This window comes from Epinephelus moara, chromosome 12, assembly GCF_006386435.1.
Source record: "Epinephelus moara isolate mb chromosome 12, YSFRI_EMoa_1.0, whole genome shotgun sequence".
NCBI classification, from domain to species: domain Eukaryota; kingdom Metazoa; phylum Chordata; class Actinopteri; order Perciformes; family Serranidae; genus Epinephelus; species Epinephelus moara.
The window spans coordinates 21,507,757-21,522,724 of NC_065517.1; the positions used below are offsets into that span (position 1 = coordinate 21,507,757).

Here is a 14,968-nt window from a genome sequence, read left to right on the forward strand (position 1 = left end):
TGATTATGTTGAGGAAAGAGAAGCTGCACCCAGTAATCTTAGAGGCTGTAACAGATGAGTGATGGAGCAGTGCGGCTCTTGGGGAACAAAAGATGAAACACGATATGAGCGAGGACTGAAGGCTGTAGACTTCAGTCCGAGAGGATCTGCCCTGCACCGGTGCTGTGCTGGACTGAAGGTCAAACTGAGTGCCATCCTTTAGGTGGGGGTGGGGGGTTGTACCCTCCATCGCCCCGGTGGCACCAGCTCTGTCTGTCTGTGAGCCCGACTGCAGTACAACAACCTGACACTGGTGTGCGCACTGCAGCTTTCACTCCATCCAACTCCCATCAGGAGTGAAGTCAGCCAGAGAGAGCCAGACACAAACAGGAAGTTAGTCCACTGCGCCTTCAAAATAAATAACCCATTGATTAAAACACTAGAACAGTAGATAATTGTGTGAAGAATACAACCACTGTGTTTAAAACGAGTCCACATTAAAATGTCTAAATCAGGGAGTTTATTTGTGTAGCTACTTTAAAACACAGAGGCAATTTACTGGATTTTACATGAGGCATGAATATAGATATTTAAGAGAAAAATAAAATAAAGTAGAAAAACACTGACAAAAAAATAAAATAAAATAAAAGTTTTGATACAATTTCAGTGCAGTAAAAAATAGCACCAAAATTTGACAAAGGAAATAAAACACCTATTTAAGCATGAGTAGAAAGGACTCCTGTATAATGTAGGTGACTTATTATTTAGCATTAAAGGTACTGCTTACATTATATAGCCTAACTTAGACCAGTCACCATACATAAAAATGTTTATTTCCATCAGGCTGAAGTAGTCAAATATCCCTCAAAACAAATGAAGCAAAGAAAAAAAAATAGATAAATAAATAAATTGAATAAAATAATAAATAAATGAATAAAAATAATAAAGAAATAAACAAGTAAATAAATTAAATTAAATTAAAATAATAAATACATGAATAAAAAAAATTAAAACATAAAAAAAACATTTAAAATGAAGTTCAAATTTTGAGAGCAGTTCTAAATTGTAGTGTTAATAATATAAAATATAAAAATATATAATATATAGTGTAATATAAAAGAAATAATATAATATAGACAGGCAGACAGCAGGGCACATATATTTTAGAATATATCTAAAATAAATATAATATAATATAATATAATATAATATAAAAAATAATTAAAAAATCACTTACAGCTGCCGCTGTCTAACTAACTAACCTCCAGCTGTTGATTCAGGAGTACTGTACTCTGAGACCACACCGCCTGTTATTTTGAAACGTCATGACCGGATATGAAGTTCCCCCATCTCTGGTCTGCGTTGACACCGGCCATCCAGCAGATCCCCACAGAGCAGCCTCGACTGCCGTATTCACAGATCCCAGCTCTCCCAGTTCCTGTTTCCGCCGCAGCCTTTCTACTCAATTTTGTGGAGCAACAAATCCCGGCTGCCGCTGCGTCAGTCCCGGTCTCCGCAGCCCCGGTCGGATGCCGCTGGAAGCCGGTGTACCATGTCACGGTAGGTGATAATATAACCCTGCCTGCATGGCGGAAACGTAGGAAGCTACGGAGGCTCGAGCTCATAGATTCCCCCGCTACATCCCGGCCTGTTGACTGCGTCGCTGCTGAGATCACGGTGACCAAATAGCGGTCACGGTAGGCAGGGATTTGTGGTCCCGTTATTTCGGCGCTCTGCTCGGTTGTTTTCGCTGTGCTTCAGGGGGATGTTCTGGTGTCCGTTATATCCTAAATAAACTGCCCCGCTGTCCCCTTTGTTGCCCACTGGGAGAAGCAAGTGGGCAAAACAATTTCCAGTGTGTCCGCGCGCCGAGCACGGCAGTTGGCCTGACACATCTCCAGCACCGCAGCATTACCTGGACCGTGGACAGTGCAGTGTGAATGGGTGTAAAGTGCTTTCATTTTTAACGGTAACGGCACCGACAGAGCTAAAAGCGTGTAGCGTATAAGCTAGCTGTCTGTCTGCGTTTGTTTTCTGTTTGTCGTGGGCACGTATGTGAGCCGTTAAATGACAGTGAAATGCGTTTGACCTCCACCCTCGCGCACAAAATAAAGACACATGACACATGGGAGGTGTCTTGACAAGTGTGTGTGTGTGTGTGTGTGTTATCCTTCAGTGTCTTTACCGTTAATGTGTTTTATGTGAGGCGAGCAGACAAAGCAGCTGCCTGTGTTTCAGCCTCGGTGCACTGCTGCTAGTATCAGGGAATTGCTTTGTAATAATCACCACAGCCAGGCAGGCAGGCAGGCAGGCGTGCGTTTGTTTTCAGTATCTGGAGGTGTGGTTAATGTGTCATAAGGCCTCCTGATATGTGATTATGATATGGAAACAGTGCAAACTTCATAGCTGCTTCCCAGACTGCATGTGGAGTCTGGTGCTGGTGAGGGTAGAGGTTCAGCACCCAGCTGGGGCACCCATGAGAGGATGTATGACTTCACAGTGATGTAAAGTGCCACCAAATGGCTTGTGATATATGCACACAACTCCCAGTATATGGATGGCTGTAATATTGTCATGATCTCAGAAGTGAGGCATGTCAAGGAACAATATGGCTGCCTTTAATCTTATTTAATATGACAGGTTCGATGGAAAATAAGCGCAATGCTTTATTGCTTTTGCATGAAATCGATTTGCGATATGGATGACGTATGGCTCTTTCCTCCCTCTTTACTGTTCATACCACTTATTGTTGGCAGGTGATATTACAAGAAGCATACTGCGATTTTCATTTCTTTGACAGCGTATTGTCTGACGATGAATTATGAGCTCCCGGTGTTGTATAGTGCCACAATTATCCCCAAGTTTCGATCCACTCGCAGCCAATATCCATTGTGTTCTCATTTGAATTGTAGTTGCTGACAAGGGAGAAACTCAACACCTATGGACAACTAATGCATCATTAATGTTATCTAATAAAGTCAGCCCAGGTAACTGGAAGCAGATTGATTGAGTTAGTAGCCCTAACCCATTCATGAATAAGTAAACAGCCATATATTTCGCGGTGACAGCAGTCTGTGCGGCGGCCCGGGGAACTCTGTCTTGGATTCCAGAGGATTGTGCTGCTTCAGATAGACTCCTGTTTAAATATGAACTCTTTTAAACTGTCAGGGACCAATTAGTCTACATAAAGCAAAGTGACTCATGCTCTGGCAACAATTTGCTTTGATCTGGGCATAGACGTTTTTTGGGGAATGAATAGGCATAGCCATGGGTGGACCCATTCATATCAGCCAAGTGCAAATAATTACATTAGAGCAGTTCATTCCAGGCTGTGTAATTTTGATGAAGCACTTAAATTAAATAGTAGTGATAACACTCGCAGTAACCCTTGGAATTTACTTGGCAGGTTTGACGTTTTTCTCGCAGGATGCCGCCCAGATTGTGTTGTTTCTGCTTGCTGAGTTGATTGCTTCGGACAAATGTTGCATTTGCCACCATGTAGCTACTGTAACACATGATACTGCATCTATAATACAGGAGAACGTGCTTCCTAGAGAGGTGCCTCACTTCAGCTGTTTTCTCTTCCCCCTTCCTGCGTCTGCCTCCCTCCCTCCGTCTCTGCCCTTTGTGCTCCCACCTTCCATGCCTCATGCCACTGTCTGTCTTCATTTTTGACTAATGAGTTCATTAAACATATTAGTGTTGCTCTGCCAAAGAGGTTAGACGCGGTGCAGTGAGCAAAAATGGGCGGTGACTCATTTCATAGTTTTATCTGTATTTAACACTGTGCACATTTGTCACGTGGCAAGCTCCATTTCTCTGTTTGGTTTAGCGCAGCAAGCCGCTGCCAAGTGGAGTTTTATTTAAAATAGCAGTTGGATTTGTTTTTCATTTCAATTCTGTCTGCAATACCAGCCTGTCACCTGCCCAGCAAGTGCCTCTGTTTGCATGAAAAGCCATTCTAATTTCAAGCATCACAGTGTTTTGGCTCACTGTACAGTGTGTGTATAATGCTTGATATTGGCTTCAGTGTGCTGTTCATACATCCCCTTTTTGCACCCTGTTGTCCCAGATATATCCTTTTTTTTCTTCCTGAAAACGTCAGACAGATGAGAAGAGAGGGCTGAATAGAGCTATGGAGGAAACAAACAGCACATTTTGAAGATGTGTTCCCAGTTTGGGGGCCCCATGCTACCAACACAAAGAACACTGAAGTGAAGAGGCAATGCAAGACATGGCAATGCTTGTAGCGAGCTGCAGTAACAATGTTACCCAAAGAGGAAGGCTCATCTAGGAGCATTGTTTTGTTGGTATTGTTAATCTCTGTGCAGGGTATTTCTGCTCCCCAATTCCAGACAATGTACTGTAAATAGAGGAGAAGCCATTGAAAAGAAGCTTTTGCCTTTGTTGTATCTGCTTTGAGGAAGGGAAAGACTGAAATGATTATGTATGGATACACGGACACACACCCATCTCCGAGTCTTATTATGAAACCCTTGGTCTGCCAAGACGAGACGGATAAAGAGTAACTGGTTTGTGCATATGGTTCAGTGAACAATGTCCATTGTTGGCATTTGGGTGGCATTTTTTCATGCGAGAGTGTCCATTTTCTGCCTCCTCTAACCCTCTAGGCTTTTTGAGACACCAGTAAAGAGATGAGAAAATGATCATTAACCTCTTAAGATGCAAATGACTTTGTGGAAAATCTTAGTGATGTCATTAGAGCTAACCGACTGCACGCCGTGCGCAGGAGCGTACCTGTAGTCTCTAGTTTTGTGAGCTTGCAGAATGCAGCCTCTCTAAAGGGCAAAATCTGTTGGAAAAAGGCCTTTCTGCCATCACTCATCTCCTGCTCTCATCCTACCAGAGGGCCATTATTATCTGTATTGTAAGACATAGTGTCTGTCTAGTGATCGTACGAGCCAATCACAGGGCGAGTGTGGGGCAGGTTTCCATGGAGAAAAGCGAGCCGGGCCATGAGGCTGCTGAAGCTCAGCTTGAGCAGCCTAGCCTGATCCAGGCTGATAGCATTCTCCGGCAGCAGCAAAAGAAAAGGCCCCAGCAGGCCTGCCCTGCTGTCTGCCTGTCTAAATGTCTCGCTGCTTGTCTACCTGTCTTACTCAGCTGAATGTCTCAAGACAGGGTAGAGGAAGGGGAGTTCTGAATAGGAATTCAGTCAGACAGGCACAAGAGGAGCTGGGCCCGATAGCCATGTGGCATCAGATTGGATTTGTGTAGGGACTGGATCTAGATCACATAATGCCTTAGCCACAGCTGTCTTGGGTGGGTTTGGAGGATGTGTGAATGTGTGTTGGTTTTGGGTTGAGGGCTAGACCAGTCAGAGATCCTGACCTGGACTCCCCCCCTCAAAGAGTGTGCTGCCCCAGCTCTGTTTGGCCCTGCAGGGAGTCCGCCCGGCCTGCAGTGCACTCGCATCAGAAAGAATGTGTATTTGTGTGTGTATGCGCACTTATGTGTGCTTGCTTTCGCTGTATCTCTGGGAGTTATTGCTGCTGCAGCCTGAGCTGGGAAGTGGGTCTTACGACATTTCTTCTCGGCTCATTGGAGCCGTCCAGAAATAGGCATGTACCCATCCACATGCAGCGCTTAAATTCTCTCCTTCCCTTTTTTTCTGCTTCTCAGTAGGAAGCACTTAACTGCCCCTTGTTGCACAGCCTCCTTTGCACCTTTGCATTCATTTGTGCCTATATGCATGTGTATCTATATATCTATAGACCTGCGCATTTATTTTAGTTTTTACCGTGTCTCTGTAAAAGCTCAGCATCAGAACAAGAAGAAAGCAGTGAAATTTGTAGAGCCTTCTCTGTATGAGGAACTATACTCACATGGGTATGACACAGGCTGAGAATTTTTAGCTCATCAGAAGTTGCTGAGGGACTCACTGTGGGACACAAACAGCCCCCCTCTTCCTGCCAACCACCCACCCACCTACCCACAAAATCCCCTGATGCTCAGTGCCTATGGCCCATCAAACAGCCTTGTCAGCCCCTCTGAGTCCCCAGCTCAGGCCAGGATCAGAGCAGGCATGGAGGGCTGGAGGGATTCAGCGATACTGCTAAAAATTCTCAGCCACATGACAAGATACTGCACTGTCTGGGTCTTATGCACCCCACAGCGTCAAACTTAAAACAGGATCTAAACCTACTTCGGTCTCTAAAGGGCTCTTTCTAGCATGGGAGCCTCCTGGAAGCACAAACCCACACTAGTGGCGTCTACGGATGGAAGGGACAGAGAGTTGGAGTGTGGAAGAGGCAGATGGGTACGGAGGGGAAATTAGGATAGAAGAGAGAGGTAGTAATTGGGACAGCTGCGCAGCTTGAGGCGTAAGCAGTCAGATCACCCACCTCACTCCCACCCCTCCACCCTCCCTCCCTCCTTCCCCCTAACCCTCTCCACCCCAAAAAATAAAAAAGAGCGCCAAAGAGCCAGATGCTGGCCATTAGGATCACAGTGACAATAGCCCAAATTCATTCTGCAGCCAGAACACAGAATGCACAAGCCCACAAAGACACACACACATGGGAATAGAACAGAACAAGACTGTGAGCTCATCTGACAGAATGGGTGCATTTCCCACACTTGGGTAGAAAGGTTGTGTGACAGGCTTGCCTCTGCATGGGGGTTTGTGGATATTATTCTGTTTTCAACAGGAAGCCCAAATCCCCAGCAGCCACTCCACCTCTACCCACACACATGAGGACTATTGAATGGCCTCCATTTAGCCAGTGGTATCTGATCCAGCACTGACCAGCATTGGGTGGCCTGTGTGTGACCTCCAAATAGGTCCAGAGAGGGTTCAACCCCAGGCCCCTGGAAAGTGGGACCTGGAACATGATGAAAGGCCTGCATTATCTTTCTCACAGGGGGGGCTATTTATGTCACTGGTGCCAGTCCTGCTTCCTGGAGGGTTTGTTTGTAATGGTGGTGGTGGTGGTGGTGGTGGGGGGGGGGTGTGTTTGTGGATTTTTGCTGTTACACTATTGATCCCCCAGGGATAAATTCATCTCTGCGACCTCCATTGCAAGGTCAGAATGTAGGGTCAGCTACACTGCTCATAGCTGGAAGGGATTCAGCGTTTCGCTTAGCACTGTAAGCCCCCACCCGCCACAACGTCTGTGCCAAGTTCACAGGAGGTGAGGTGGTGAATGTGCATGTGTCCATCTCGGTAGCTATCAAAGAGTTCATTGTAAGTGTGTGTGGCATGTGCAGTGTGTGTGTTACCGATGGTTGGTGGTGTACGGCGGCGGCTGAGAGGATTGTGAGGGATCGTAGAGGATTGGCCTGATTGGATTTCCGTTGCAGGAGTCCTGTCACCTGGCTCAGCATGGCGCACTGGGGGACAGCAGGGGAGCAATCAGACAGCAGACACACCGTGAATATGCAGCAAAATCTGCATTCAGGCACTGCAGATACAAACACTCACCTTACAGAATATAAAGATGAACTTCCCAAAAGTCAAGTCACTTTTAGTCATATAGCCCAAACGAAGAAACGAGTTACTGCTTTTGCACTTTCGGTTTCCTCATCTGGGTTTTATGGGTTTTTGGTTTGATGCCTTAACTAAAGTCTGTGGTTAACACAAGCTTAAGAGACTGTCATGCGTCAGTAAATACCCCAGTCATAAAGTCTGAAGCTTTAACTTGTCTTAACCCTTTGGGGTCAAGGGTTTAACTGGCCGTTTTTGACTACTTTTGATTTTACCTTTAAATTTCACCTTAAAAACTGTTTACCTTGCCTTGTTTGGTGTGATTTTTATTCAGCACAACCTCACTTGTGTGACTTTACGGTATTTTTTTCATTTTGACATACTGTCATGAGTGCCATGTTCTTTTTTTGCTTGCGAGCATTTTCCTTAGACTAACCTGTTTTTTTTTTTGTTTGTTTTTGTTTTCTTTTTTGTTCCTGCACCAAACACGCATCAAATGTGATGACAATATTCAGGAAAAAGCTTGGCGTAAATTATTTATCATAGGTCTGGTTTTACTTGGCCTATCAACACAATTTAAAAGTGGTATATAGTTTGAAATTTGCAATTTAGACACAAGTTGAAACGAAGACTCAGCGAGGCTGCGTCTTGCTGCTACATCATCTTAAATTGGTCTTGTGATTTGGACGCACTGGCGCATCCATCGACTCCAGAGGGTTAAAAAAAAGGCAGATGCTAACAAGTGGCTAAATGAGACTATAGGACGTCATCATGACAAACACAGCCTCATTGTGATGGTGACGTTGTAGTCATGCAGCCGTAGTCTTGCTTGTTTATAGCCTAATGTTAGCTTTTTACACTTCAAAAACCATAAAAGTGGTGTTAATTTGTGAAGATTATCTTGCTGGACAAAACGTGCAAGTATCATAAACTCATCCCATTGGATTTTTGTTGAGGGAACAAGGGCAAATCTAACTTCCGGGCTGGCCTACAAAAATGTCATCCCTGCAGCACTATATTTCTTAAATCAGAAATTTGCCTTAGGGGGCTTTACATCCTGTACAGCATACGACAACCTTTGTCTTTGGATCTTATCCATCTTTTTCCCTTGATTCGGACAAAGAAAAAGAAAGTTAACTGGAGAAAAATGGAGAATGCCTCAGAAAGAGCAACAGAGAAAGGATCCCTGTCCCAGGATGGACCGATATCCAATAGGAGCAGTGTGTAAAATTACAGTATGGACAAAATTCCAGATACATATATGAACAACACATACCTGGAAAGATGTTGAGCAAATTCCAGGTGCCGCCAAGTGATAGAACCTGAATCACACGACCTCCTCTCGACTATGGAAACCTAGAAAGAGAACAGACTACACAAACACACAAGAGGCAAAGCTCAAGCACCACCATTCACAGGAGAAAGGAAACAAACACACAGAGGGAGACACAGAGACAAGGTCAATATGCATACAAGGGAGAGAAACAGGATCCTCATGGGCTAGACAAACATGGACTATATGTACTGGGCTTAATAGATTTATTGAGACTGAGACAGACAGCCAGAAGGATGATGGTACAAGATACAACGCTCGAAGTAATCAAAGAATCAGCAACTAAGTTGCAGTTAAGGCGTGTGAGCAGGGGGGTTCATTCCAGAGGAAGAAGGCTCTGCGGTCTGCTGACTTCCTTTTAACTCTGGGGACAGACAGGAGCCCTGTGTTCAGAGAGCACAGGATGGAATATAAGGTTTTAGGAGATCAGACAGGTATAAGGGAGCATGCCCGTTCATTTTAAGTGATCAATGAGTACACCAGCGGGAATCCATTGTTAACCAGGCTCTGATGCTAATTTCTCCAATAAGTAACCTTAAAAGACCAGAATGCAGTGCAGCAACTAGACATTTTGTGTTTGAACAAAAGTACACTATGCTCTTGACTTGAAAAAAAAAGCTCTGATATGCTCCCTATCTTTTTTCTCTTACATATAGGTCTATAACCCAGAGCTGAATAAAACAGCTTGTTCCATTGAGCTTGTCAGGTCCTTTCTCTGGGGGCTGTTGAAAAGCACTCTGGGAAATATAGGAAATCACTAACTGAAGTCAAATTAGACGAGGAAGGCTGAATGAAAGTGGGTACAACAAAATAGTAATTATAACAATCACAGAATAGCACCTGGAATGCATTGTTCATCACATATTGATGGTTTTCAACGGTGTAAGAGTATCTGAGGGTGTATTATTCTTTTGAGTTCTTTTTTCACAACTCTGCTTTAGGGCTGAGGTGGATTTAATTGAGGACACCAGCAAAGGATCAGGGCGGTGTTTTGCAAAGAAGGACTGCACCAGAATTTTAACCAGAAAGCTGTGAATGCTGTGTTCGTCTTTAATCATCAACATACATAACTGAACTCAATCCGTAAACCCAACATTTTCGGTATGTTGCAGACTCAAATCAGTTTCATCAGGATGTAGCAGGTATGTTTTTGTATACTGGTATTGGCATTGAGTTGGATTAGGGGTGTCAATTTAGGTAAACATTTCTTTTCGATAGCCCAGCATTAATACAAGAGGCTTTTAGTCCAGCACTCCATTGACTCAGTGAGCTTTAGCACCCCATTTCAAAGCGCTATCCATTAAGAGGCTGAGAAATTTTAATGTTTTATGATCTAAAGGTCTTGCCTTTTATTGTATTTTCTGTTGGCTTTGCTAACAGACAACCAGCTAGCCACGCCAAAAGCTGAAACATAGTGCCAACTGCCTGACCTCTTATCACTATTGGTTAGCTAACGTTAGCCCTAGCTGCTCTGCATTGCTAACCACCCAGTTCAGGTGGGGGCTAGCTAGTGGTGCTGCTCATTTAGCAATTGAGGAGTCATTGTAGCCACCCTCCGGCCTCAAGCAGTGAGTAAGCGGCTTCATTTTCAGCTGCAAAAACTTTTTAGCATTGTTAACTATGTTAGCACCACTAGCCGTGCTGGCACTGCTAACTGTTTGCAGCTAACTGTGCTAACAGAGCTAGCAGTAACAACAAAATTAGCAATGCTAAAGGGGGTTTGCGGCTGAACATTGAGCAGCTCACTCACTGGGGCAAGCGTGTTTGGCAGGGGTGGGCACAATATTTCGGTAGACAGCATTACTAGCGGTAGTTGCCAAATGAGCTTCACTGCTAGCTAACTCCCACCAGAACCAGTTGGTGCATTGTGCAGCAAACTGCAAACTAGCGCAAGTACCCTATAGACTGACATATGTAATCGCTCAAAACTTTTCTCTGCGGTTAACCAATTAACAGCTAACCACTGATTCAGTTGGATATATACAATTCAGTGTATTCAGCAGTACCTTGGTGGCAGATTCTGCTGTTTCTTCTTCTGTTCCCTCAAATAATGAGGAATGAATGAAATATCTGCATGTTCATTGTACAAACGGAGGGATCACGGCAGTGTTAAGGAGCGGATTACACCATGATCCTCACACAATGATTTGACATTAATTCATACCTCTGCAATTTGCTCACCCAAAGACAGAAGAGAGTACCGCAGAGAGCTGGATCTGCAAAATGAGGACAAAACATCACATCAGCATTATTTTGACATATAGTGCAGTTGCGGTGCATTTGAGGAATAGATTTAAGGATGTATTAAGTGAATAGATGTGACTCCCCTTTAGATGATTTTGGGTATATCTCCCATTGGACCACTCAGTGATGTCCAATCTCTTGTTGCTTAATGATATTTCTGGGTATTTAGTAGTCCTGTGTGCCAGAGAAGTCTCATTCCCAATGTTTCTGTTATTGATTGAGTTATAAAATGAATTCATAATTCTCATGTTGTGGGCTTTGCATTATAGATATTGCTTTCTTTTATACTGCAACATCAATACATAGTTTCAGTTCTTGTACAATGCCGACGGCTGGTGTTTGTATGTCGCAGGGGCAGTTTACATAAATAATGTGCATGTCTTGTGAAAAGTAACTTGTATTACTCTCAAGACAACACAGACTTCATTGGCTGCCAGGGGTTTTCCATCAAAAAGGGGCACATTGATTTTTCAGTTCCACATCGCTTCTAAAATAAATAATTGCTGAAGTGAAAAGGGTTTGGGGATTGTTGTGCAAACATTAACCATAAAGTTGAGGGTAAATTGAGGTGTACATTTGCTAGAAAGCTGTTTGTAATTTTGATTCATTCTCTTTGCTAAATGCTGTCTTGTGGCCATCTCGTAGCTTCCTGCAGTGTCACACCTTGCAGAACAATCACTTCACAAATGTCTAAGAGGCCGACATCTTCCTGTGTTACATCAGCTTTCGAGTGCATTGTGGAAGGCTGCAGTACAACTTAAACCTTCTGTCTACAGGATGTAATCTCTCTCAGCATTGAGCTAGTGACTGATACAGGGGAGGGTTAAGCGCTCTCTAGTGTCTCTGAAGCATCAGTCAGACACAGTGTATCTACAGTTTAGCTGGTTGCATGTGGGGAGGAGTGTGATTTTACCAGCATGAGCCTGAGCCTCAAGATTTTGAAGAATCTGTCTGAAGGGCAGGAGGATAGCTTGGTCTTTTATCATTTGGGGCTTTGGGAGGTACAGATGCTGCTTGTCTTTGATGCTTCTCGAGACACCATGTTCCACAGAAAGGGGGGAAAAAAAAACACTCTTGTTTTTTTTCTTTACCCCCTTTCTTCCTCTTCCTCTTTGTCTTTGTCCCTATTCTGCACCACCCTCCTTGCTGTTTCTTAATTTATTTTCAGCTTGGGTTGTTGTGGAGGTCATTGGCTTAAAAAAATAGTGCAACTGTAACACTTGCTCCACTAGTGTAGCAGAGCAAGACTATGAACCCTGCAGGACCTCTTGTACAGACCCAAAACCTGCACTTAGCTCGCAGTAAAGGGCCAGACACACCAAACTGACATCACGGAACTAGTGGCGATGAAGGCTGGCTGTTGTGTCACCTGAAGTCACTTGTTTCTTGGCCAAAACTCTGCACCTGAACTCACCGCAAAGACTGCAACCAACAGCTAACTAACATGTATGTCCTGTGCTTGCATGAGGGGGAATAACTCTATATACCAACAGGCGGTGGTAGTCTGTATTCGTCATTTAAAAGGGAAACGGGAAGACCGTCATGATGCTAGCTAGTTAGCACTGCAACGACATAACCCGATGTTAAAAGAGCAAAGAATATATACTTTGCACTAATGAACAAGTACACAAACAGTTACAAACTGTTTCTGCTTAAGAGCTCAATGCCTAAAGCAAAGCTTACCTAATAAAACAAGTTTGTTTTGATCGCACACCCTCTTGACTTTTATTTGCTTTCCTTACTTCCGTTTGAACTTCCCGTCTGTGTGATTTCATTCACAGATGGGCTCGTGCGTCTCCAGCACTGATTCAACATACTGTTCCAGCCAAAAAACACAGACAAGGGCCAACTAGTGCCAACAGAGCAGGACACACAAGAAAAACTAGAGCAACAGACGCTCACTAAAGGCCCGACATTGACCAACAGTCGACCTTCGGCTTGCTGTGGCTAAGGTTCATAGGCAACCTTTGCTTTACCATATCAGCACAAGGGTTGAGGTTCAGTAGCATTACTGAATCCAGTATTAAACCCACTTATAAAATCTAAATTCTTCCAAAGCCCTCATCGTTTGCAAGCAACTTAAGATAGTAAAAACAAAGAGGATAGATCAAAGGGTAACAAATATTTTGCAGACTGGGAACCGGATCCAGATGGAACCGGCAATTGGACCCCAACCCCAATCAGCACTTTTCTACTGTGCAACCTGCTGCCTCTGCAAGCTTCAGCATTTGTGAGAGTGGCAGCGCTGGCATTCACCTATGGCAAAGCCCTTGGCAAACCAGCGTGAGACCATTTGCATCTGACATGCCTGTCATGTAGCCCCAGGGGTGCTGCAGCACACGGCATCACCACCCCCTCTTTCCTTTCTTTTTATGTTGTTATGGTGCGACCCTTCACCACAACTCCACTGCTCCTCGTTGCCAGTGCCATCAATACAGAGGGGACTTTAAAGGGCCCGCTTGGCAGACCCATTTCTCAGTTTTAGCTGTGGTCTGGGAGAGCAATAACAACATGCCAGTCAGATATAAGAGCCCCTAATAGGACTCAATGAGATGACACAGCAGTCCAAGGCCTATTATGCTGTTGGAGCTGTGGGACAGACGGGGAGAGGAGAGCAGGGAGAGAGCAAGAGCAAGTGACTGACCACATGCCAAAACATGATGAAACCTTCCTCATGGAAACAGCGGGAAAGTGTGACAGAAGACAGGATGTAAGTAGTCTGAGCCAATGGGATGTATACCATCCGTCTGTGACCCAGAGCTAGAGTTGACGAGGATGGCGGAGACACTCGCGTGATGCCAGCCACACTACCAGGTTTTCAAATATGCATCTGTAAAATAGCTGTGTGACAAGCCGCTCCAGAAACGGAAAAACAGCCTCCCCTCGCCTGGTTTTTACTTTTCTTTGATCTTGTGACAACAGCGAAGAATTCAAGTTGGCACATCAACTCAGTGAGGAGCTTTAAACACCCGGCGAGGGCTTTGCCTCCTCACTTTGATTTGTGGAGTAAATGAAGGATTATTATAGATGAATCCAGTGTTATGGTTGTCCTCCAACTCTTGATGTTTAAACAAAAACTAAAAGAGTGCAACCACCTGAACTGCTGTGCTGTCACATTAGAGGAAGAATGAGGCAAGCGGCAACCTCGTTTGGCGTACGTACTCATCACTGTTCCACATTCACAACATAAAGAACATGTTATTGTGAGTCATTATGGCACCCTATAGTGGTTGTAGAATAATGTACACTGTCTGCATTTGAGAGCTTATTACATGTACTTGTATTCGTCCCAGTGAGTGGGGAAGTCTTCACAGCATGGAGTGAGTCACGCCCCGCCAAGGTTAAGCTAAGGGTCATGCTTCATCTGTGAGCCTACCCATCTATTAAAAACTGTCCCATCCACTCTATTAAAATAACAAACCCCCTCTCGCACTCTTTTTCTCTTTGTCGTTCATAGCATCGTCGTCGGCCTCACTCGGTCTTTGCTCTTCTCTGGCAATTGGCGCCCTAATTGAGGCACTCTTGAGCCATGTTTATCACCGTGGCAACGTTGCCCTGCAGATAATCATTGTCTTGTGGATTAGCATAACAACAGAGGAGAGGCTTTGCTTTAATTCCACTAACACTGGACCAAGCTCCTTTGTGTCGGCTCGCCTGCCGGGCTTGTCTTAACTGGGATTAGAAGCATTGGCTGCGAGCGCCCACCAGGCCCCCACATTGCGCTCCTAGTGCCCCTGCCTCCATACTTGAGTGAACCCTCTTCGTGCCCTTGGATAGTTCGTGCAAGCAAAGCCAGAAAATCACGAATTTCACCTCAGCATTATATTATGAACCCGTACTTGAATGATAAACTAAAGCACTTCGTTTCAAAACTTAACTTGAAAAGAGCAGTTCACCGTTTAACTACTCGTGTCCGTCCGTTGACTGACAGCCAACACAATGAAAGTTACCCCCTTAGGTGCCAT

At 44.4% G+C, this 14,968-nt stretch overlaps 1 protein-coding gene across 1 annotated transcript in view; it reads left to right on the forward strand.

The window, feature by feature from the left end:
- Nucleotides 1-1,346: 1,346 nt before the first annotated feature.
- The window catches only part of fut8b (fucosyltransferase 8b (alpha (1,6) fucosyltransferase)), a 132,601-nt gene continuing 118,979 nt past the window's right edge, over nt 1,347-14,968 (forward strand). Inside the window, exon 1 of the mRNA XM_050058236.1 lies at nt 1,347-1,539. The gene's annotated coding sequence lies outside the window, so the exon portion shown is untranslated. The remainder of the gene's footprint in view (nt 1,540-14,968) is intronic.